Below are 23821 nucleotides of genomic sequence, written 5' to 3'. Positions count from 1 at the left end.
TGCCTCCCAACAAGTGCTTCTTTAATGTCAATAGCTTGACAGTGGGCTCTCAAGGAGCCTCACAGATGTGCAGAGCTTTGTTGAGACTCTCCAACACCAAACTTAGAGTTTGGATATGGGAGTTCAACACCAAACTTAGAGTTTGGTTGTGGCCTCCCAACACCAAACTTAGAGTTTGACTGTGGGGGCTCTGGTTGACTCTGCTTGGAGAGAAGCTTTTTCTGCTTCCTCTCCATGGTTGCAGAGGGAGATCCTTGAGTTTTAAACACAAGGGACTTCTCATTCCATTGAAGGAATATTTCACCTCTGTCAGCATCAATCACAGCTCTTGCTGTGGCCAGGAAAGGTCTTCCTAGGATGATGGATTCATCCTCTTCCTTTCCAGTATCCAGGACTATGAAATCAGCAGGGATGTAAAGGCCTTCAACCTTTACTAACACGTCCTCTACTTGTCCATATGCCTGTTTTCTTGAGCTGTCTGCCATCTCTAATGAGATTTTAGCAGCTTGCACCCCATAGATTCCCAGTTTCTCTATTACAGAGAGGGGCATGAGGTTTATTCCTGAACCAAGGTCACACAGAGCCTTAAAGATCATGGTGCCTATGGTGCAGGGTATTATGAACTTTCCAGGATCCTATCTCTTCTGAGGCAATGTCAGTTGATCCAGATCACTTAGTTCATTGATGAACAAGGGAGGTTCAACTTCCCAAGTATTGATGCCAAATAATTTGGCATTCAGCTTCATGATTGCACCAAGAAACTTGGCAGTTTGCTCTTCAGTAACATCCTCATTCTCTTCAGAAGAGGAATACTCATCAGAGCTCATGAAGGGCATAAGGAGGTTCAATGGAATCTCTATGGTCGCTAGATGAGCCTCAGAGTCCTTTGGTTCCTCAGAGGGAAGCTCCTTATTGACCACGGGACGTCCTAGGAGGTCTTCCTCCTTGGGATTCACGTCCTCTCCTCTCCTCACAGGTTCGGCCATGGCGCTTATGTCAATGGCCTTGCACTCTCCTTTTGGATTCTCTTCTGTACTGCTTGGGAGAGTACTAGGAGGGATTTCAGTGATCCTTTTACTCAGCTGGCCCACTTGTGCTTCCAGATTTCTAATGGAAGATCTTGTTTTATTCATGAAACTTACAGTGGCCTTAGATAGATCAGAGACTAAGTTTGCTAAATTAGAAGTATTTTGTTCAGAGTTCTCTGTCTGTTGCTGAGTGGATGATGGAAAAGGCTTGCTATTGCTAAACCTGTTTCTTCCACCATTATTAAAGCCTTGTTGGGGCTTTTGATCCTTCCATGAGAAATTTAGATGATTTCTCCATGTTGAGTTATAGGTGTTTCCATAAGGTTCACCTAAGTAATTTTCCTCTGCTATTGCAGGGTTCTCAGGATCATAAGCTTCTTCTTCAGAAGATGCCTCTTGAGTACTGTTGGATGCAGCTTGCATTCCATGCAGACTCTGAGAAATCATATTGACTTGCGAGTCAATATTTTATTCTGAGCCAATATGGCATTCAGAGTATCAACCTCAAGAACTCCCTTCTTCATAGGCGTCCCATTACTCATAGGATTCCTTTCAGAAGTGTACATGAACTGGTTATTAGCAACCATGTCAATGAGTTCTTGAGCTTCTGCAGGCATTTTCTTTAGGTGAATGGATCCACCTGCAGAAGTGTCCAGTGACATCTTTGATAGCTCAGATAAACCATCATAGAATATATCCAGGATGGTCCATTCTGAAAGCATGTCAGAAGGACACTTTTTGGTCAACTGTTTGTATCTTTCCCAAGCTTCATAGAGGGATTCACCTTCTTTCTGTCTGAAGGTTTGAACATCAGCTCTAAGCTTGCTCAGCTTTTGAGGAGGAAAGTACTTGGCTAAGAAAGCCGTGACCAGCTTATCCCAAGAGTTCAGGCTGTCTTTGGGTTGAGAATCCAACCATAATCTAGCTCTGTCTCTTACAGCAAAAGGGAAAAGCATGAGCCTGTAGACTTCAGGATCTACTCCATTAGTCTTAACAGTATCACATATCTGCAAGAATTCAGTTAAGAACTGAAAAGGATCTTCAGATGGAAGTCCATGAAACTTGCAGTTCTGCTGTATCAGAGAAACTAACTGAGGTTTCAGCTCAAAGTTGTTTGCTCCAATGGCAGGAATGGAGATGCTTCTTCCATGTAAATTGGATTTAGGTGCAGTGAAGTCACCAAGCATTCTCCTTGCATTATTATTATTTTCGGCTGGAATGGAGATGCTTCTTCCATGTAAATGCTTCTTCCATTATTTATTGTTTGCTCCAATGGCAGGAATGGAGATGCTTCACATGCTTCCAAATAAATTTTTGAAAACATTTTTTTTCGAAAACAAAAGAAGAGTTTTTGAAAAATTTTTGAAAACTTTTTGAAAAGAAAACGAAAAGAAAGTTACCCAATCTGAGCAACAAGATGAACCGTCAGTTGTCCAAACTCAAACAATCCCCGGCAACGGCGCCAAAAACTTGGTGCACGAAATTGTGATGTCCAGGCTCAAACAATCCCTGGCAACGTGAGCAACTTGGTGCGCTGATCTCAATACATAATTGTCACAACTTCGATACAACTAACCAGCAAGTGCACTGGGTCGTCCAAGTAATACCTTACGTGAGTAAGGGTCGAATCCCACGGAGATTGTTGGTATGAAGCAAGCTATGGTCACCTTGTAAATCTCAGTCAGGCAGATATAAATTGATAATGGTGTTTTCGAATATTATATAATAAAATAGGGATAGAGATACTTATGTAATTCATTGGTAGGAATTTCAGATAAGCGAATGGAGATGCTTTTCGTTCCTCTGAACCTCTGCTTTCCTGCTATCTTCATCCAGTCAGTCTCATTCCTTTCCATGGCTGGCTTTATGTGATACATCACCACTGTCAACGGCTACTTTTGGTCATCTCACGGGAAAATGATCCAATGCCCTGTCACGGCACGGCTAATCGTCTGGAGGCATCACCCTTGCCAATGGCTTCATCTTATCCTCTCAGTGAATAATATGCTCACGCACCCTGTCACGGCACGGCTATTCATCTGTCGGTTCTCGATCATGCTGGAATAGGATTTACTATCCTTTTGCATCTGTCACTAACGCCCTGCAATCGCGAGTTAGGAGCTCGTCACAGTCATTCAGTCATTGAATCCTACTTGGAATACCACAGACAAGGTTTAGACTTTCCGGATTCTCTTGAATGCCGCCATCATTCTAGCTTACGCCACAAAGATTCTGGTTAGGAGATCTAAGAGATATTCATTCTAGCTTAATTCATGTAGAACAGAAGTGTTTGGCAGGCACGCGTTCATAAGGGAGAAAGATGATGAGCGTCACACATAATCATCACCTTCATCACGTTCTTGGGTGCAAATGGATATCTTAGAAGCGAAATAAGAAGAATTGAATAGAAAACAGTAGTACTTTGCATTAATCTTTGAGGAACAGCAGAGCTTCACACCTTAATCTATGGAGTGTAGAAATTCTACCGTTGAAAATACATAAGTGAAGGTCCAGGCATGGCCGAGATGGCCAGCCCCCTTGATCTAAGAACAATGCGTTCAAAGATGATCCTAAGATCCTAAGATGATCAAAAGATGCCTAATACAATAGTAAAAGGTCCTATTTATAATAAACTAGCTACTAGGGTTTACATGAGTAAGTAATTGATGCATAAATCCACTTCCGGGGCCCACTTGGTGTGTGTTTGGGCTGAGCCTGAGTGTTGCACGTGCAGAGGCCATTTGTGGAGTTGAACGCCAGTTTCTGTGCCAGTTTGGGCGTTCAACTCTGGTTTTGGATCCTTTTCTGGCGCTGGACGCCAGATTTGGGCAGAAGGCTGGCGTTGAACGCCAGTTTACGTCATCAATTATTGGCCAAAGTATAGACTATTATATATTGCTGGAAAGCCCTGGATGTCTAATTTCCAACGCAATTGGAAGCGCGCCATTTCGAGTTCTGTAGCTCCAAAAAATCCACTTTGAGTGCAGGGAGGTCAGAATCCAACAGCATCAGCAGTCCTTCTTCAACCTCTGAATCTGATTTCTGCTCAAGTCCCTCAATTTCAGCCAGAAAATACCTGAAATCACAGAAAAACACACAAACAAATAGTAAAGTCCAGAAATGTGAATTTAACATAAAAACTAATGAAAACATCCCTAAAAGTACTAGATTCTACTAAAAACATACTAAAAACAATGTCAAAAAGCGTATAAATTATCCGCTCATCAGATTCGCGTCCTCAACCTCTCTTACAGGTTTGGCCATGGTAATTAATTCAATGGCCTTGCACTCTCCTTTTGGATTCTCTTTTGTATTGCTTGGGAGAGTACTAGGAGGGGTTTCAGTGATTCTTTTACTCAGCTGGCCCACTTGTGCTTCCAAATTTCTAATGGAGGACCTTGTTTCATTCATGAAACTCACAGTGGCCTTAGATAGATCAGAGACTAAGTTTGCTAAATTAGAGGTATTTTGTTCAGAGTTCTCTGTCTGTTGCTGAGAAGATGATGGAAAAGGTTTACTACTGTTAAACCTGTTTCTTCCACCATTATTAAAACCTTGTTGAGGCTTTTGTTGATCCTTCCATGAGAGATTTGGGTGATTTCTCCATGAGGGATTATAGGTGTTTTCATATGGTTCACCCATGTAATTCACCTCTGCTATTGCAGGGTTCTCAGGATCATAAGCTTCTTCTTCAGAAGTTGCCTCTTGAGTACTATTGGATGCAGCTTGCATTCCATTCAGACTCTGAGAAATCATATTGACTTGCTGAGTCAATATTTTATTCTGAGCCAATATGGAATTTAGAGTATCAATTTCAAGAACTCCCTTCTTCTGAGGCGTCCCATTACTCACAGGATTCCTCTCAGAAGTGTACATAAATTGGTTATTAGCAACCATGTCAATGAGTTCTTGAGCTTCTGCAGGCATTTTCTTTAGGTGAATGGATCCACCTGCAGAAGTATCCGATGACATCTTACATAACTCAGACAGACCATCATAGAATATATCCAGGATGGTCCATTCTGAAAGTATGTCAGAAGGACACTTTTTGGTCAATTGCTTGTATCTTTCCCAAGTTTCATAGAGGGATTCACCTTCTTTCTGTCTGAAGGTTTGAACATCCACTCTAAGCTTGCTCAGCTTTTGAGGAGGAAAGAACTTGGCTAAGAAAGCCGTGACCAGCTTATTCCAAGAGTTCAGGCTATCTTTGGGTTGAGAGTCCAACCATACTCTAGCTCTGTCTCTTACAGCAAAAGGGAAAAGCATGAGCCTGTAGACTTCAGGATCTACTCCATTAGTCTTAACAGTATCACAGATCTGCAAAAATTCAGTTAAGAACTGAAAAGGATCTTCAGATGGAAGTCCATGGAACTTGCAGTTCTGCTGCATCAGAGAAACTAATTGAGATTTCAGCTCAAAATTGTTTGCTCCAATGGTGGGGATGGAGATTCTTCTTCCATGTAAATTGGAATTAGGTGCAGTAAAGTCACCAAGCATCCTCCTTGCATTATTATTATTTTCGGCTGCCATCTCCTCTTCCTGTTCGAAAATTTCTGAAAGGTGCTTGCTGGGTTGTTGTAATTTAGCTTCTCTTAGTTTCCTCTTCAGAGTCCTTTCAGGTTCTGGATCTGCTTCAACAAGAATATTCTTGTCCTTGCTCCTGCTCATATGAAAAAGAGGGAACAGAAAAATAATAATAATAGGGATCCTTTTTACCCAAGTATAGAGGTTCCCTTATGTGAGTAGAAGAAAAGAAGAAGAGAAAATCTGAACTCAGAGAGAGGGAGAGAGTTCGGATTTTTGGTGAGTGAGGAAGAGATGTTAGTAAATAAATAAATAAATAGAAGGAGATGAGAGAGAGAGAATTTTCGAAAATTATTTTTGAAAAAGAGTTAGTGATTTTCGAAAATTGTTTTTGAAAAAGGTTAGTAATTTTCGAAAATAAAAAATTAAAATAATTGGTTAATTAAAAAGAATTTTTGAAAAAGAGGGAGATATTTTCGAAAATTAGAGAGAGAGAGAGTTAGTTAGGTAGTTTTGAAAAAGATAAGAAACAAACAAAATGTTAGTTAGTTAGTTGAAACAAATTTGAAAATCAATTTTGAAAAGATAAGAAGATAAGAAGTTAGAAAAGATATTTTAAAATCAAATTTTTGAAAAAAAAGATATGATTTTGAAAAAGATAAGATAAAAAGATATTTTTGAAAAGATATGATTGAAATTAGTTTTGAAAAAGATTTGATTTTTAAAATCACAATTAATGACTTGATTCATAAGAAATCACAAGATATGATTCTAGAACTTAAAGTTTGAATCTTTCTTAACAAGCAAGTAACAAGCTTGAAATTTTTGAATCAAAACATTAATTGATGATGTTATTTTTGAAAATTATGTGGTAAAGATAAGAAAAAGATTTTTGAAAAATATTTTTATAATTTTCGAAAATAAATAAGAAAAATGAAAAAGATTTGATTTTTGAAAAAGATTTTGAAAAAGATAAGATTTTTAAATTGAAAATTTGATTTGACTCATAAGAAACAACTAAATTTTAAAAAGTTTTGAAAAAGTCAATCCAAATTTTCGAAATTTTAAGAGAGAAAAAGGGAAAGATATTTTTTTGATTTTTTTGAATTTTTATGATGAGAGAAAAAAATATGAAAATGATGCAATGCATGAAAATTTTTAGATCAAAATATGTGATGAATGCAGGAACACTATGAATGTCCAGATGAACACCAAGAACACTTTGAATGTCAAGATGAACACCAAGAACATTTTTTTTGAAAATTTTTATATGCAAAGAAAACATGCATGACACCAAACTTAGAAATCTTTAATGCTTAGGCACTAAGAATTCAAGAATGCATATGAAAAACACCATACAACACAAAACAAGAAAACATCAAGATCAAACAAGAAGACTTACCAAGAACAACTTGAAGATCATGAAGAACACTATGAATGCATGAATTTTCGAAAAATGCAAAATGAATATGCAATTGACACCAAACTTAAGATCTGACTCAAGACTCAAACAAGAAACACAAAATATTTTTGATTTTTATGATTTTCTAATTTTTTTGGTATTTTTCGAAAATTAATTTGAAAAAGAAAAATAAGGATTCCAAATTTTTTAATATGAATTCCAGGAATCTTGCACTCTTAGTCTAAAGCTCCAATCTGAGGGTTAGACATGGCTTAATAGCCAGTCAAGCTTTAGCATGTAAATCAAGTGGATCAGGAACAACAGCAGGTGGATTAGCAACAACTAGCTTGCTCTTGATAACGTTGGGTTGGAAGCCCCAGTCTAAATGAATTTAGACATGGCTTTACAGCCAGTCAGGCTTCAACATGCTTCATGAAACACTAGAATTCATTCTTAAAAATTCTGAAGAAAAATATATTTTTGAAAACATTTATTTTAAAATTTTTTTTTTCGAAAACAAAGGAGAAATTTTTGAAATTTTTTTTTTGAAAGTAAAACAAAAAGAAAATTACCTAATCTGAGCAACAAGATGAACCGTCAGTTGTCCAAACTCGAACAATCCCCGGCAACGGCGCCAAAAACTTGGTGCACGAAATTGTGATCTCAGGCAATGGCGCCAAAAACTCTGTATGCACGTCTTAATAAAATCGTTTTTTATTCACAACTTCGATACAACTAACCAGCAAGTGCACTGGGTCGCCCAAGTAATAAAACCTTACGTGAGTAAGGGTCGATCCCACGGAGATTGTTGGTATGAGGCAAGCTATGGTCATCTTGTAAATCTCAGTCAGGCGGATAATAATTGATTATAGAGTTTTCGAAAATAAATAATAAATAGACAGAAAATAAAGATAGAAGTACTTATGTATATCATTGGTGAGAATTTCAGATAAGCGTATGGAGATGCTTTCGTTCCTCTGAACTTCTGCTTTCCTGATGTCTTCATCCAATCAATCTTACTCCTTTCCATGGCTGGCTTTATGTAAGGACATCACCATTGTCAATGGCTACTTTTCATCCTCTCTGGAAAATGGTCCGATGCGCTGTCACTGCATGGCTAATCATCTGGAGGCATCACCGTGGTCAATGGCTGCATCCTATCCTCTTGTGAAAATGGTCCAAATGCTCTGTCACAGCACGGCTAATCATCTGAGGTTCTCGATCATACTGGAATAGGATTCACCCTCCTTTTGCGTCTGTCACTATGCCCAGCACTCTCGAGTTTGAAGTTCGTCACAGTCATTCAATTCCAGAGTCCTACTCGGAATACCACAGACAAGGTTTAGACTTTCCGGACTCTCATGAATGCCGCCATCAATCTAGCTTATACCACGAAGATTCTGACTAAGAGATCCAAGAGATACTTATTCAATCGAAGGTAGAACGGAAGTGGTTGTCAGGCACGCGTTCATGGGAATGATGATGATTGTCACGTTCATCACATTCATGTTGAAGTGCGAATGAATATCTTAGAAGTGGAATAAGTTGAATTGAATTGAAAAACAGTAGTACTTTGCATTAATTCATGAGGAACAGCAGAGCTCCACACCTTAATCTATGGAGTGTAGAAACTCTATCGTTGAAAATACATAAGTGATGAAGGTCCAGGCATGGCCGAATGGCCAGCTCCCATGATCTAAGAACCAGACGTCCCAAGATGTTCGAAGATGTCTAATACAATAGTAAAAAGTTCTATTTATAATAAACTAGCTACTAGGATTTACAGAAGTAAGTAATTGATGCTTAAATCCACTTCCGGGGCCCACTTGGTGTGTGCTTGGGCTGAGCTTGAATGTTACACGTGAAGAGGCTCTTTCTGGAGTTGAACGCCAGGTTGTAACGTATTTCTGGCGTTCAACTCTGGTTCGTGACGTGTTTCTGGCGTTTAACTCCAGACAGCAGCGTAGAACTGGCGTTCAACGCCCTTTTACGTCATCTAAAATCAGCCAAAGTATGGACTATTATATATTGCTGGAAAGCCCTAGATGTTTACTTTCCAACGCAATTGGAAGCGTGCCAATTTGAGTTCTGTAGCTCCAGAAAAGTCACTTTGAGTGCAGGGAGGTCAGAATCCAACAGCATCAGCAGTCCTTCTTCAACCTCTGAATCTGATTTTTGCTCATGTCCCTCAATTTCAGCCAGAAAATATCTGAAATCACAGAAAAACACACAAACTCATAGTAAAGTCCAGAAATGTGAATTTAACATAAAAACTAATGAAAACATCCCTAAAAGTAACTAGATCCTACTAAAAACATACTAAAAACAATGCCAAAAAGCGTATAAATTATCCGCTCATCACACACCCCTGTGTGTACGCACACTTTGAGAAATCTTCCTGGGCGGGCGCACGCACACCCTTGTGCGGAAGCACATGCCCTGTTTCTCAAATTTATGTTTGGGTATGAGAGCATGGGATATAATGTAAGGGTTTTAGTTGATGATTTTTATGAAAAATTAGAAAACGGAGGATTAGGTCTCGGGTGTACTGAGGGTGGTTTGATGGTATGTGAAGGATGATTGATATATGAGATGAAAAATGAGGAAATATTGAGTTCAGAATTGAAATGTGAATTTACAGTGGTTGAGGTGAGTCAAGGACTCTGAATGAGATGATGGACCCAAGTATACAGAAAATGTTTTCTGAAAAACCATTGAAGTACCGATTTATACTGAGATTATGAGACGCTATGCGCTCGGCAGGGACGGTGGTTAATCCCGCTTATGTTGAGATGTGAGGTCTGAGGCAAGAGTATCCCGCTCGCATCCCTTCGGATCAAGAGCGTGCAGGCGCAAACCCCGGACAGTGATCCAAGCACTATATCTCGGGGGTTCCCATTGATGATTCCAAAGGGCGACACCTCCATGTAGATGTGTTGGGTTGACAGTTGAACCGACAATGTGATATCACAACCAGTAGGACAGACATTCATCATATGCATTTTCTATCTGTTTGTATGCTTTGACTACTTGTAATGGCTTGCCTATTTGTATAACATGCCTAATTGCTATTTGAATAAATTGCCTTACATGCCAATACTTGTGTTTTACTTGCATTGTATATAATTGTGATTTTCTACTGGGATTGAGGAGGTTCGGAAGGCGGTGGCGATGGGATCACATGGAGGATAGGATGGTGAAGACTGTGGGACAACGGTGTTTGGTTAGAGTAGAAATCCCCTAAGATAGATTACCTGGTTTATTTATGTTAATGTTTATATAATTATGCTTATTTGTTTTAGTATGCCTTAAGATTAAATTCTTGTGATGGATATGAAGTCTAGGATTGTCTTTGGCATCCCAGTATCTTATATCCTACATCATTGGGCACTGTTACCATACTGAGAACCTCTGGTTCTCATACCATATTTCTGTTGTGCTTTTCAGATGCAGGTTGCAACCCACCTCGGTGAGTTACCTGGATGGTGACAGAAGTAGAGGATCCGGGTACCTTTTGAGTCTTTTGATTTATTTTGCTATACATCTCTCACTTTTGTATTTTGTTTTGCCTAGAGGCATGTATTGAGAGGACAAAATTTGTATAAGCTGTTTTTACTGTCAGTTTTTTTGTATGTCTGTATATATGGCTAGCCGGCTTAAACTCCACGAGCTGTGGCTAGATTCTTGTGATATTACACTATTATATTTTGATATATCTTGTCTATATCTTGTGCTTTAAGTTAGTAGCTTCGATAGTACGCTTGCACTTTTCAAATCCTATTTTTAGCTATATCCTTCATCGGGCTTCTAGTTTATATTAATCCTTTCTATATATTATATGTATGAGCTTAGAATTGTCGTAATCTCTGATTAACCTTTGCTTTACTATGTGAAGTAAAGCTTAGGCTAATTAGGGTGTTACATTTAGTGGTATCAGAGCGGTTCGTCTTCGTGAGCCTGAGGGATGGACCGATTGTGCTTCATTGCATACTCTGTCTGTCTTTTCTTTGATGCTATTAGGTTATCTGTTTGATATTGCATAGCATGCATGTTTGTGAGTGCCTATTTGGGATAATTGAAGCACTAGGATTTTGATATTGAGTCTGATCACCTTGATATCGATTGTTTGGTGCAGATAGGAACCCTAATGGCCACTCGCGGACGAGATCGGGCCCGTTCACGAGAAAGTAGGAATGCGCAACCGGCTGACAACCATGCCAAATTCATGGCGGCCATGGCTAATCTGGCAAACACCATGGAAGCTAATGCTGCTGCGACTCTGCAAGCTATGCAGAGGTTAGGCCAACTGACTGGAAACAGAAATGGGAATGGTGAAGGGAATGCCAATGATAATGCTGAGGGAAACAGCGATAACACGGGAGGTGTTCCGATGAGCTTGGCGATGTTCCTCAAGGTTCATCTGCCAATTTTCCGAGGATCAACTAATCCTACTAAAGCGGACAACTGGTTCCAGGCCATGGAGCATGCTTTACAGGCGCAGCACGTTCCGAATAATCAATATGTTGAATTTGCTGCTTATCAGCTAGCAGGAGAGGCCCAGCACTGGTGGCAAGTAGAGTGCCGCTTGTTACAGCTTTAGAACGCTGACGTTCTGTGGGACATATTTCAGACGGCCTTCTATAAGAAGTACTTTCCTGAGTCTGCGAGTGAAGCAAAGGAGATGGAAATGATGCAGCTGAAGCAACATTCCTTGGCAGTGGTGGACTACACAAGCAAGTTTGAGGAGCTTTGTAGGTTTTCTCAGGTGTGTCAGGGTGCCCCAGAGACTTATGAATGCTGGAAATGTATAAAGTATCAGAGGGGGTTGAAGGATAGTATTATGACTACTGTGGCGCCTATGGAGATCCGTGTTTTCTCCGACTTGGTGAACAAAGCAAGAGTGATTGAAGAGTATGCCAAGACTGTAGTGGCATCCAAGGATACACATGAATGGAATACTAGTAAGGGACGTGGAAAGTATTTCCATCCGAGAGGTCAAAGCTTCAGGAGAGGAGGATATCTGCCTCAAAAGTAAGGAGGCTTTAGAAAGAACAATCATAATCAGTTTCAGTATGCTAAGGGGAGAGAAAATCAGAGTAAGAATTCACCAAATTTGACTTGTGTGCGTTGTGGGCGTTTTCATCCTTATGATTCATGCAAGATTGGTTTAGGTGGTTGCTTCAGTTGTGGGTTTCCTGGCCACATTGCGAGGGATTGCACTCATGGGAGGAACCAGAATGCGGGCCAGAGTCAGCATCAAGGTCGAGTCTTTGCTGTGAACGCTAATGATGCTTCTAAGGCAGATCCATTGATGAGAGGTATTTGTTTGATTGGTGATAAATCTTTAGTTGCATTGTATGATACTGGAGCATTGCATTCATTTATTTTATTTGATAAGGTTGAGGAACTAGGCTTGAATGTGTCAGAGTTAGAATTTGATCTGTATGTACATACTCTGCATCAGACGGTTATGACTAGGTCAGGGTGTAGGAAAGTAGGTTTCAAGCTTGAGGGTAGAGACTTTGTGTATGACTTCATCTGTTTGCCAATGATTGGGTTGGAGATGATTTTGGGGTTTGATTGGTTGTCAAAGAATCGAGTGTTATTGGATTGCTTTGAGTGGTAAATTCAGTTTATGCCGGAAGAAGAAAATAGAGCAGTGATAGCTGAGGGGTGACAGGCTTCCAAGGGTGTATTGGTAAATATTTTCTCCAATAAAACCTCGTTGCAAGTATAGCTCTACCAACAACAATTCTCAGGGGTGAAATTTAGAGAGGGATTTGGTTGTCACAAGTTCAACCCCAATAGAAATAACCGAAGTATTCAAACCTCGGGTCGTCTCACAAGAAATGGGCAAACATGTGCTTTAACATTGGTTAGAAATCCGGGGTTGTGAGTTATGAGCAAGAAAATAAATGGGAATCTTAACAAGCAAGTAATCTTAAATTGCAACAAACTAATTCAACTATCTAAGCAAAACATGAGCAATTCCAATGAACAAGCAACATTCCACTTAATTCTATTATAAACCAAGCAAGTAACTGTAACTAAAGCAAATAATTTGGGAAAATTAGTTTTCAAATATGAATAATAAAAGCAACTCTTGGCTAGGCATGGGAATTGGGGTCACGATCCTTGTCTAACAACCGTATCTTGACAATTATGAGGAACCAAGCTCATTAAGTCTACCCTCAAAGTCTTAAGTACGTGATATCTAATCCTAGACTTGAAGTACGTCAAATGGCTTTGATCACATCAACCCATAAGTCCCAACCTACCTACTAATTGGATTAGTAGTGGGTTGGCATCAATGAGTATCAAATTGACCACCAAGGGCTCCCAAATCATCAAATCTATTAGACCCAATGACTCAAGTTTACCCAATTCCCTTGACCTAGGCCAAGAGTAAAGAAGACTACTCCATAATCAAAGTAAACAATTCATCAAACACTTGGTAAGCATTAACAAAAGACATGTTCAAAATAGTAATTAAATTGAAATCTACAAGTACCCACTAACAATTATCAACATACAATCATCCAAACAACAAGATTAAACATAGAAATCATCAATGTAACATCAACAAGTCAAGATTCACAACATTCATGAAATGGGTATAAAATGACAATTGACAAGAATTCATAAAACTATCACTAGATATAAGCAAAATTGTAACAAGAAATTCAAATTGAACAATTAAAACTAGTAATTAATAAGATCCAATTCATAAATCAACAAGGGAAGATCAAATTAAAACTAGTTCTAAAGAGGAACAAGGGTTTCTCTCTCTAGAATAACCAAAGAACCAAAAACTAGCTAAAATTATGTCTTAGTGTAAAAATGATTGATCTCCCCTTTCCTCCTAGCATCCTTGGGTCTTTTCCATGCAGAAACAGTTTGAAATTGGGCCTGATGAGCCTCAGAAATCGCCAGGCACGATTTCCTTTAATGAGGTCACGTGCAGCTTCCCACGCGTGCGCGCCAAGTGCGCGTGCGCGTCGATAGGAATCTTCTGATCCGTGCGGATGCGTCCATCCTTGCGCGCCGCTTCCAGCCAATCCCATCCACGCGTCCGCATAGAGTGCGCGGGCGTGCCGATGCTGCTTTTCCCAAGATTTCAATTCTTCATGTTCCTCCCTCTTTGTACATGCTTTCTCCCTCTCTTCTAAGTTATTCCTACCCTATAATTCCTGAAATTACTCAACAAATACACTACGGCATCGAATGGCAATAGAAGAGGATTAAAATATGGCAATTTTAAGGCAAAATAAGCATGTTTTCCATCATGGAGCAATATTGGGAAGTGAACACAAAACCATGCATTTGTTGCGAATAAGTGTGAGAAATATTGATAAAATTCCCCAAAATAATCACAAGATAAACTACAAAATCGGAGTTTATCAAATCTCCCCACACTTAAACCAAGCATGTCCTCATGCTTAAAATAAAAAGACCAAAGATCATGATGGGAAAGGGTTTATGAAATGCAAACTACCTAAATAGATGCATGCAACTAATGTAAAATCATCTACCTACTTGGTCAAGAATAAATCTATCCTCCAAGAATACATGTGAGCATATAGGGTGAAAATAGTATGTGATTCATGAATCCTACCAAATTGAACATCACCATGGAATGCATATGACTTGCTAAACGAATGCTTGTGAAAGCCGGGAATAAGCATTGAGCATCGAACCCTCACCGGAAGTGTGTCCGCTCTATTCGCTCAAGTGTATAGGGTTCGTCACTCAATCTTCTCCTAATCATGCTTTCCAAGATTTGTCTTTCATCTAACAATCGACAATTACTTAATGCATGCTTACAAGTATCATGAGGTCTTATTCATGGGTTGTAACGGGGCTAGGGTAAAGGTAAGGATGTATATGGCCACGTGGGCTTAAAATTTGAGTCCTTGATCAACCTAGGATCCACTAGACACATAGAACAACCTATACAACTACAATATATTACCTAGCCACCCTTGAGTTTTACTCTTTTTCCATACTCATGTATTCTTTTCAATTCACACCCATATGCATTGTTTTTGTTACTTTATTTTGGGGCATCTTTGTCCCCTTTCATTGCTTTCTCTCTTTTATTATTATTATTATTATTTTTTTATTATTATCCCCTTTTTCTTGGGGTTTCTTTGTGAACAAAAGTTTCACTGCATACAGTTTCGTCATTCAACACATGAGTATGTTCCCAAATCCTAGAATTTTTCAATTACACTACAATTACACAGCTGTATATCTACCCGAATTTCCCAAGTATACCCTCCTATTTGAATGACACACATCCTAACTTACCTAAGCTAATCAAGGATTCAAGTTTAGGGACATTCATGGTTTTTCACTTAGGGTTGTTTATGTGCTCTATTTAAGAACAAAAGGGTTTATCATGGGCTCAAAATTGGTTAGCAACGGTAGATAAAAGGGTTAAGGCTATTTAGGAAAAGTGACTATTGAAATGATGGCCTCAATCATGTAAATGCATTCATACACCAAGCAATGGACATATAGAATCAGACAAAGCAAGGATCACAATCATAGAGAGAGAGAGATATGCACACAAGAATGGAAATAATGGTTAAAAGATGTAACCATGCAATAGGCTCAAAACTTTCATGCTTGTGTTCTTAGCTCAATCACTATGTTCCAAAATATATTCTTAAAGCAAGTTTACTGCAAAAAAAAAAAAATTTCAGAATTTTAGTAGGTCACCCAGGACACAGTTTCTTGAAAAGGAAGTTATTGTTTTGACCAAGTAACTCTATAGAAACTAACTATCATGCAAGGGTATTTACAAGCAAAACTAACTACACATGCAATATACTAACTTCTAAGCAAAAGATAAATCTATGGGTATTGAGGGGAAGAGAATGTTACCCATGGAGATCGGTCGAACGACCTCCCCACACTTTAGAAATTAGCACGGTCCTCCGTGCTACGAATAATACGCAAGGGACGGTCGGGACCAGAACCTTCACTATCCCCATCATCAGAGCTCCCATCACTTGGGTTTGAGATGGATGTGAACATTTCGGGTTCCTCCATGCTAGGGGTAACACAATGTAGAAGCTTCGTGATGTAAGTGTACCGGCGGTGGTTGCGCCGCTCATATCTATCAAGCTTCCAGTGAAGATCTTCTATCTTTTGATGTGTGGATCTCAGTGGTGGTGATGATGAGCTAGAAGGAAAAAGAAGTGACGGGGCCATGTCGAGGCTTGGTTTGCTCATGGGAAGGTGTAGGTATTTCCCGTTTGGGACCACATCGCCCTTAGCCGGAACTATGATCTTTTTGTTCTTGGCTTCCCAAGAAACACCCACAGTAGCAACTAAGTCATACACCAATGCTGAAAATGGCAAATTACCCCGGTCGTGAACTTGACTCATCGCTTGCTTGACAAGAAGCGGAATATTCACCGGCTTCTTCGTGAGAACACACCAAATAAGCAAGGCGAAGTCTACCGTGAGGGACGACTTGTGGGTGCTAGGTAGCACATAGTGGGATAGGATCTGGGCCCAAGCTCTAGCTTCCACAGTGAGGAAGCGAGCGTCAATGCTCTTGGGCCTCATCCGGAGTCGACCTTGGGTCCAAAATGTCCCTGGCTCAGCAATGACTCGGAGAATCGAGTCCCAATTGAATCCATACTTCTCTCGCTGACGTAAGACTTCTTGGTAGCCATCCAAGTCACTTGGCACTGGTAGGACATTAAGCACTTGCTGAATAGCCTCTTCTGAAATTGTGACTTGCTTTCGGCGCATGTATACCGATTGAAGAGAGGGAAGATGGTAGTTAGTGTAGAATTCTTCCACCCAAGAGAGGTTGATTTCCCTTGGTTTCCTCAAAAGAAACTCCCATCCTCGCTGTTTAATGCGGGGCAAAATATAAGGAGCGACCTTGTCCGGCGGAGCGAGTAGATGCTCAGGATGATAGTTCCTTACAGCTATGGAGGGGAACATAAGTTCACAAAAGCGGTTGGGGAACCTTGAGGAATCTTTTACAGGTTTGCCCTTGTCATTCTCATCAAAAGGAGCGGGTGTCTTCCCTTTCTTAGATAGGGGTTTGGCTCCTAATGAAGAGCGCGCCTTAGAATTTGACTTTTGGGGTGCCCTTTTTGCGGCCGGTTTTCTCGAAGCTATCTCCTTGCCTTTCTTGGTGGCCATCCTGAAAAGGAAGAGAAGGAAGGAAAACGTTAAACCCAAGAATCAATTTGACAAAAAACATGCAAGTGACTTGTGATGCCCATGATGAATGTAAATGCAAGGGTCATAACACTTGGCATGGGAGGCAAGAGGAAGTAAAGCATGCAATGGCATGAGAAGAGTAGTCTCAAGCATCCATAATAAAGAGCAAGTCATGTTCAATTAATATCTAATTGGCAAGTATAAACTTTAAGCACACAAATTAGACTCAATGCATTTAAGAGAAAGTAAGTGAATGAGGAGGGAGCACCAATTTGAAAAATATATGGCTAAAATGAACCAAAATGGTATATGTGCATTTCCTCGAACACTTGGCGTGCAATAATCAAGCAATGAGCAATTATGAGATACTAAACCAATTCAAATCCCAAAATGGAACATCAATCATCATATAAACATCACACAATGGGAAAGATAAGAAAAAGAATGACAAAAGATCTATTAATGCAAATTAATCTCAAATTCAACATCCATGGAGAAATAAGGAAAAAGGAAAGATAAGCAAACAAAAAGCAAGAAATATCATCATGCAAGTAAAAGGGAAACTAAGTAAAGCAATAAGAAGCATCTAACTAGAGGAAATAATGCAAGAGAAAATAAAGAAGAGAAGTAGAAGAAGTGAAACCTTGAAAAGTATGAAGGAACAAGGTTGAATCTTCTTTTGTGAAGATGAGAAAGAAAATGGGAGAGGTGTAGTGCCACCGAAAAAAGTTGGTTGTCGCCGGTGAGTGGCCGGAGACAGTGGTGGTGGGGTAGGGAAGAAGAAGAGGAGAAGGGAGATGATGGAGGGAGAAGGAAAAGAAACTAAGAAAGAAAAGGATTTGAGAGAAAGAAAAACAGGGCAAGGCGCGAAGTATAAAACTGACTCACGCAACTGGCGTGCGCGCAAGGTGCGCTGGCGCGTCGGTGAGGATGCTAGCAGGGGACGCGTGCACGTCAGTGGCGCACGTGCACTGTGCGCTGGCGCGTCGGTGCCCTTCTTCAAAGAAATATTTTTGTTTTCTTTATCTTTTTCACATCCTATCTATATGAACATTCTACCTATCCAACAAAAGCAACAAAGCTAGCATTCCTATGCACTCAATCAATCATCAAAAGATCACAAAATTCACAAGAAACTAAAGATACGAACAAGAGGGTATAAACAAGGAAGATCTTACCACGGTGGGGTGCCTCCCACCAAGCACTTTTCTTTAACGTCCTAAAGTTGGACGGTCCTTTTCTTAAGCTTTCTCTCTCCTTGGTGCATCCTCCAATATGTACACCTCTAGCTCTCTTGGGGGCTTGCAACCATGATACTTCTTCACTCTATGTCCATTCACTTTGAAAGTTGCTTCACTCTTGGGATCAAACAATTCCACCACTCCGTAGAGCTTCATCTCCTTCACCTTGAAAGGTCCTTCCCATCTAGAACGGAGCTTGCCAGGCATAAATCGGAGCCTTGAGTTGTAGAGGAGGACCTCATCACCTTCTTGAAAGTCCTTCTTCCGGATGTGATGGTCATGAAATGCCTTAGTCTTTTCCTTGTAAATTCGGGCATTCTCATATGACTCGTTCCTCAAACACTCAAGCTCTTCTAGTTGTAACTTCCTAGCTTCACCCGCCTTGGCTAAATCCATGTTGCTGGTAGCACGAATCACGAATCACACTTTTCACAACGCGTGCCACTGACCAGCAAGCAATGTTCTGAAAACCGGACCGGACCGGCCGGTTCGACCGGTTTAACCGTGAACCGGCGATGCAGACGGTCCGGTCCTCCTGTAGAAACCGTCCTGGAAAGAACCGGCAACGAACCGGCGAACCGGCCAAAAACCGGCCGGTTGGGCCGAACCGGTAACCGGCCGATTCTGAATAAACGACGTCGTTTCGTTATTTAAAAAAAAAAAAAGAAACCCTTAACCCGACCCGACCCGACCCGAAGAGCACCCTGACCCGGTGACCCCAACCACCCCCCGAATCCCTAATTCTGTGTGTTGTTCATCTTCGTGAGAGAAGAGAACAGAGAATAAGAGAAGACTGAAGCTGAACCCTCCACGCCCGAACCCCAGCCTGCCACCGCCCCCTCCTTCGTCGCCGCGGTCACCGGTCAACAGCCCAACCGCCGTCGCTTGGTCGTCAACCCAAGTAACCCTCCTTCTTCGCCTGGTTCCCTGTCCAGTAGCCAGCCGTCTGCCTCGTCTTCATCTGCCCCGTCCCATCGTTTTCATCGTCGCGCGGTGAGTAACTCGTCTCTGCTCATCTTTGTTCTTCACTTCTTTGCCTCTGTGAACTTCGACTTGCCTCTGTGAACTTCAACTTGCCTCTGTGAACTGACTTCCTCTTCCTCTGCTCATCTTTGTTCTTTGCCTCTGTGAACATCTTTGTTAGTAACCTGGTTTGCAGCTCAATTTCTGTTTGTTAGTAACTTGGTTTGCAGCTCAATTTCTGTTTGTTAGTAACTTGGTTTGCAGCTCAAATTCTGTTTCTTGGTAACTTGGTTTGCAGCTCAATTTCTGGTTGTTGGTAACTTGATTTGCAGCTCAATTTCTGTTTGTTCTTAACTTGGTTTGCAGCTGAATTTCTGTGTGTTGCACTGTTGCTCAATTTCTGTTTGTAGTTCAATTTGTGTTTGTAGTTCAATTTCTGTGTGTTGCTCAAATTTCTGTTTTGTAGCTCAAATTTGTTACTGTTTTGTACTTTGTTAATGCTGGAAACGGACTCGGTTTTGCATATTTGTTGACTGGCTGAATTTCTCAAATTTGTTTTGCTGTGGCTGTTTAGAATTGTTAGAATTGTTAGAATTGTTAATGTTTATTGCTGTGGCTGTTTTTAATTTCATATATGTTTTATTAATTTTAGTTATGGAAGATAGTATTAATCAAGAAGCAACTGCTGATAACAATGATTCTGTGAATAATAACATGCCTGCCGATACTCCTATTTCGAATGATGCTGCTAATCCTAATTCCCGTAGTGCTAACGATAGTCAGTCACAAGGTTCTTCGAACCTTAGGGGAAAAACAGATTTAGCTTGGAAATATGTTGCTCTACAAACAGTGAATGGAAAACCACAGTATCAATGTTTATTTTGTCTACAAGTTTTCAATGGAGGTGGAATTCACAGGATGAAGAAACATCTAGCAAAGATTACCGGAGACGTGAAAAAATGTCCTAAAGTTCCATATGATGTGGAAAAACAGATGGAAAGTTTGTTGAAAGATATTCAGGCCAGCAAAAAGAAAAGAAAAGTAAGTTTTGGTGAAGAGGGTGGTGATGAGGTAGAGGATGCAATTGATGAGGCAATCCAAGAAGAACAGGAACAGCAGCGTACCTCGAATCAGCAAGGAGTTGGAGGCGATCCAAAGAAAAACGCCAAAGTCATTCCTCCTATGTTTGCACCAAGAACAACTCCAGGAGCTCAACCAAGTATTAAGAGTGTTTTGCAAAACAAAGAGGCGATACACGAGGTTGATAAACGATTTGCTCGGTGGCTTTTGGATTGTAAAATTCCATTTAATGCTGTGATGTCGCCATATTTCCAAGATATGTTGGATGGTGTTGCTGGTATTGGACCTGGTTACAAGGGGCCTTCTTATGATAAGTTAAGGGTTCATTTGTTGGCTGATCTTAAAAGAGAAAGTCAAATGCTAGTTGATAGTTATAGGAGTGCATGGAAGGAAACTGGATGTACCCTCATGGCTGATGGTTGGACAGATCAAAGACAAAGGACGTTAATCAATTTCTTGGTGTATTGTTCTAAAGGTTTGTGCTTTGTGAAATCAGTAGATGCTTCCAGTATGGTAAAAAATGCTTCACACTTGTGTACTTTGTTTTCTGAGGTGATTGAATGGATTGGCCCAAATAATATTGTGCATGTTGTGACTGACAATGCGGCCAATTATGTTGCTGCTGGTAGGCTTATCAATAGAAAATATGATAATATCTATTGGTCACCATGTGCTGCTCATTGCCTTAATCTTATTTTAAAAGATATAAGCAGCATGGCGCATATTTCTAACCTTGCAACTCGTGCTTCAAAGATCACAGTATTTGTGTACAATCATACGGTTTTCTTATCTTGGCTAAGACAAAGACCTCGTTGGAGAGAAATTGTACGTCCTGGTGCAACCCGGTTTGCAACTGTGTTTATTACATTGAAGAGCATCTTTGACCGTAAAAAGGAGTTGCAACAATTGGTTGTAGATTCAATTTCACTGATCACAAATTAGGAAGGAGTGCTACTGGTAGAGCTGTGAGTGCTATCATTCTGGACGCCAAATTTTGGGATGATTGCTTTACTGTATGTAAACTTGTGGGCCCTCTAATTTACTTGCTGAGGGTTGTTGATGCTGATGACCCCCCATCTTTGGGATATGTTTATGAAGGAATGCTAAGGGCATAAGATGCAATTAAGGATATGTTTAGGCAATCCAAGACTGCATATCAGCCGTACACAGATATTATCAACTCAAGATGGGACAAGCATTTGAAGAAAGATCTTCATGCGGCAGCTTACTTCCTGAATCCTAAATTCTTTTTTAATGAAAATTATAAAGAAGCACCTGATGTTATGCGAGGTTTGCTTGATCTTGTTACCTTGTATTGCAAGTGTAACAATTTGGATTCAGTTCAGGCAATGAAAGAAATACATTTATATAGAGATCGGAAGGAAAGTTTTGATAGACAAGAAGTTATTCCAGCTGCATCTGAACTTAAGCTTGGTAAGAATATGGTTGAATATTTGTTTAATCAATAGTAACTTGTTTTGAGCTCCTATGTTCTTAATTAATATCTTATAATATGTTATGGTTTTATAATTGGTAGATGAATGGTGGAGGTTATTCGGAGGCTCTGCTCCATGTCTACAAAAGATAGCTGTTCGCATTCTTAGCCAAGCATCTGCTTCTTCTGGGTGTGAGAGAAATTGGAGCCTTTTTGACCAGATTCATACAAAAAGAAGAAATAGATTGGAGCATGATAGACTGAATGACATTGTTTATGTTACCTATAATTTGCGTCTTAAATCCAGGTAATATATGTTTCATAAAATACTATATTGTTTCATTTGTAATCTTTATCATAATAAATTTGTAAATTATTAAATCTCCATATATTGTATTTAACTTTTTAGGAAGGAAAAAGAAAAAAGAAAGCAAAAGACACAGCATGATCCAATTGATTATGAAAGTATCAGTCAAGTTGACTTCTGGGTGACTGAAGAGGTTGTAGAGAAAGAGCCTGATCTTCCTAGTAATGTGGATGACTTATTGCGTGCGTATAGTATATTTAGTTTCTAATGATTTATTAGAATGTTGTTAGTTTATCATATAATAATAACATTTCTATTTTATTAGGTGAAATTGATGCTGATTTATATCAAAGTGGCGGTGGTAGTGGTCTTTATGCTGCATCTCTTTCTTCTGCTGATCAGGGTGGGAATGAAGGTGAAGATCATCTCACCGAAGCAGATTTGCAACAAGTTCTTGTGGATTTTGATTGATAAACCATGATGTTGGGATTTAATATTTAGATATGCTTTTATTACTATTTAACTTTTGAGTTTGGATTTTGATAAGATCATATGTATTTGGTTGATGATATTTTATGTAGTGTTTTAAATTTCGAAGATATTTTAAGATTTATATCAGACTATAATTATATTTTAGGATGTGTATTTATAATTTATTTATTATTCTACTCTAAACGGTTTTTCCGGTTGAACCATCGGTTGAACCGGTTAAACCAGTGAACCAGTGAACCAGTGACTAGAGCGGTTTGATGACCGGTCCGGTTTTCTGAACCTTGCCAGCAAGTGCACTGGGTCGCCCAAGTAATACCTTACGTGAGTAAGGGTCGAATCCCACAGAGATTGTTGGTTTGAAGCAATCTATGGTTATCTTGTAAATCTTAGTCAGGAAATCAATTATGTTTATCAGTTGAATTATGAATAACCAGTAGAGCATAAATTAAAAGTTACTTGTTGTGTAGTAATGGAGAATATGTTGGAGTTTTGGAGATGCTTTGTCTTCTGAATCTCTGCTTTCCTCTGTCTTCTGATTCACGCACACACTTCCTCCTATGGCAAGCTGTGTGTTGGTGGATCACCGTTGTCAATGGCTACCTTCCAGTGAAAACTACGCTCACGCGCTCTGTCACAGCACGGCTAATCACCGGTTGGTTCTCGATCCGGTTGGAATAGGATTTACTATCCTTTTGCATCTGTCACTAATGCCCAGCCTTCAGGAGTTTGAAGCTCGTCACAGTCATTCAATCCTTGAATCCTACTCGGAATACCACAGACAAGGTTTAGACTTTCCGGATTCTCATGAATGCTGCCATCAGTTCTAGCTTATACCACGGAGATTCTGATTAAAGAATCTAAGAGATACTCATTCAATCGGATATAGAACGGAGGTGGTTGTCAGGCACACGTTCATGGTTTGAGGAAGGTGATGAATGTCACAGATCATCACCTTCATCACAGTTAAGCGCGAATGAACATCTTAGATAGGAACAAGCGTGTTTGAATGGAAAACAGGAATACTTGCATTAATTCATTTAGACACAGCAGAGCTCCTCACCCCCAACAATGGGGTTTAGAGACTCATGCCGTCAGAGAATACAAAGTTTAGATCTGAAATGTCATGAGATACAAAATAAGTCTCTAAAAGTTGTTTAA

The 23821-nt window shown here is 39.9% G+C and overlaps 1 non-coding gene across 1 annotated transcript; it reads left to right on the top strand.

Moving 5' to 3' along the window:
• Positions 1-1744: 1744 nt before the first annotated feature.
• LOC112760992 (small nucleolar RNA R71) lies at positions 1745-1852 on the top strand. The gene has a single exon (XR_003181403.1). It is a non-coding gene; the product is annotated as a small nucleolar RNA R71 (small nucleolar RNA).
• The last annotated feature ends 21969 nt before the right edge of the window (positions 1853-23821 follow it).

Source organism: Arachis hypogaea, chromosome 16 (genome assembly GCF_003086295.3).
Source record: "Arachis hypogaea cultivar Tifrunner chromosome 16, arahy.Tifrunner.gnm2.J5K5, whole genome shotgun sequence".
Lineage (NCBI taxonomy): Eukaryota > Viridiplantae > Streptophyta > Magnoliopsida > Fabales > Fabaceae > Arachis > Arachis hypogaea.
Note: the sequence above shows the minus strand (reverse complement) of the source record. Positions and strands in the feature narration are given on the sequence as shown.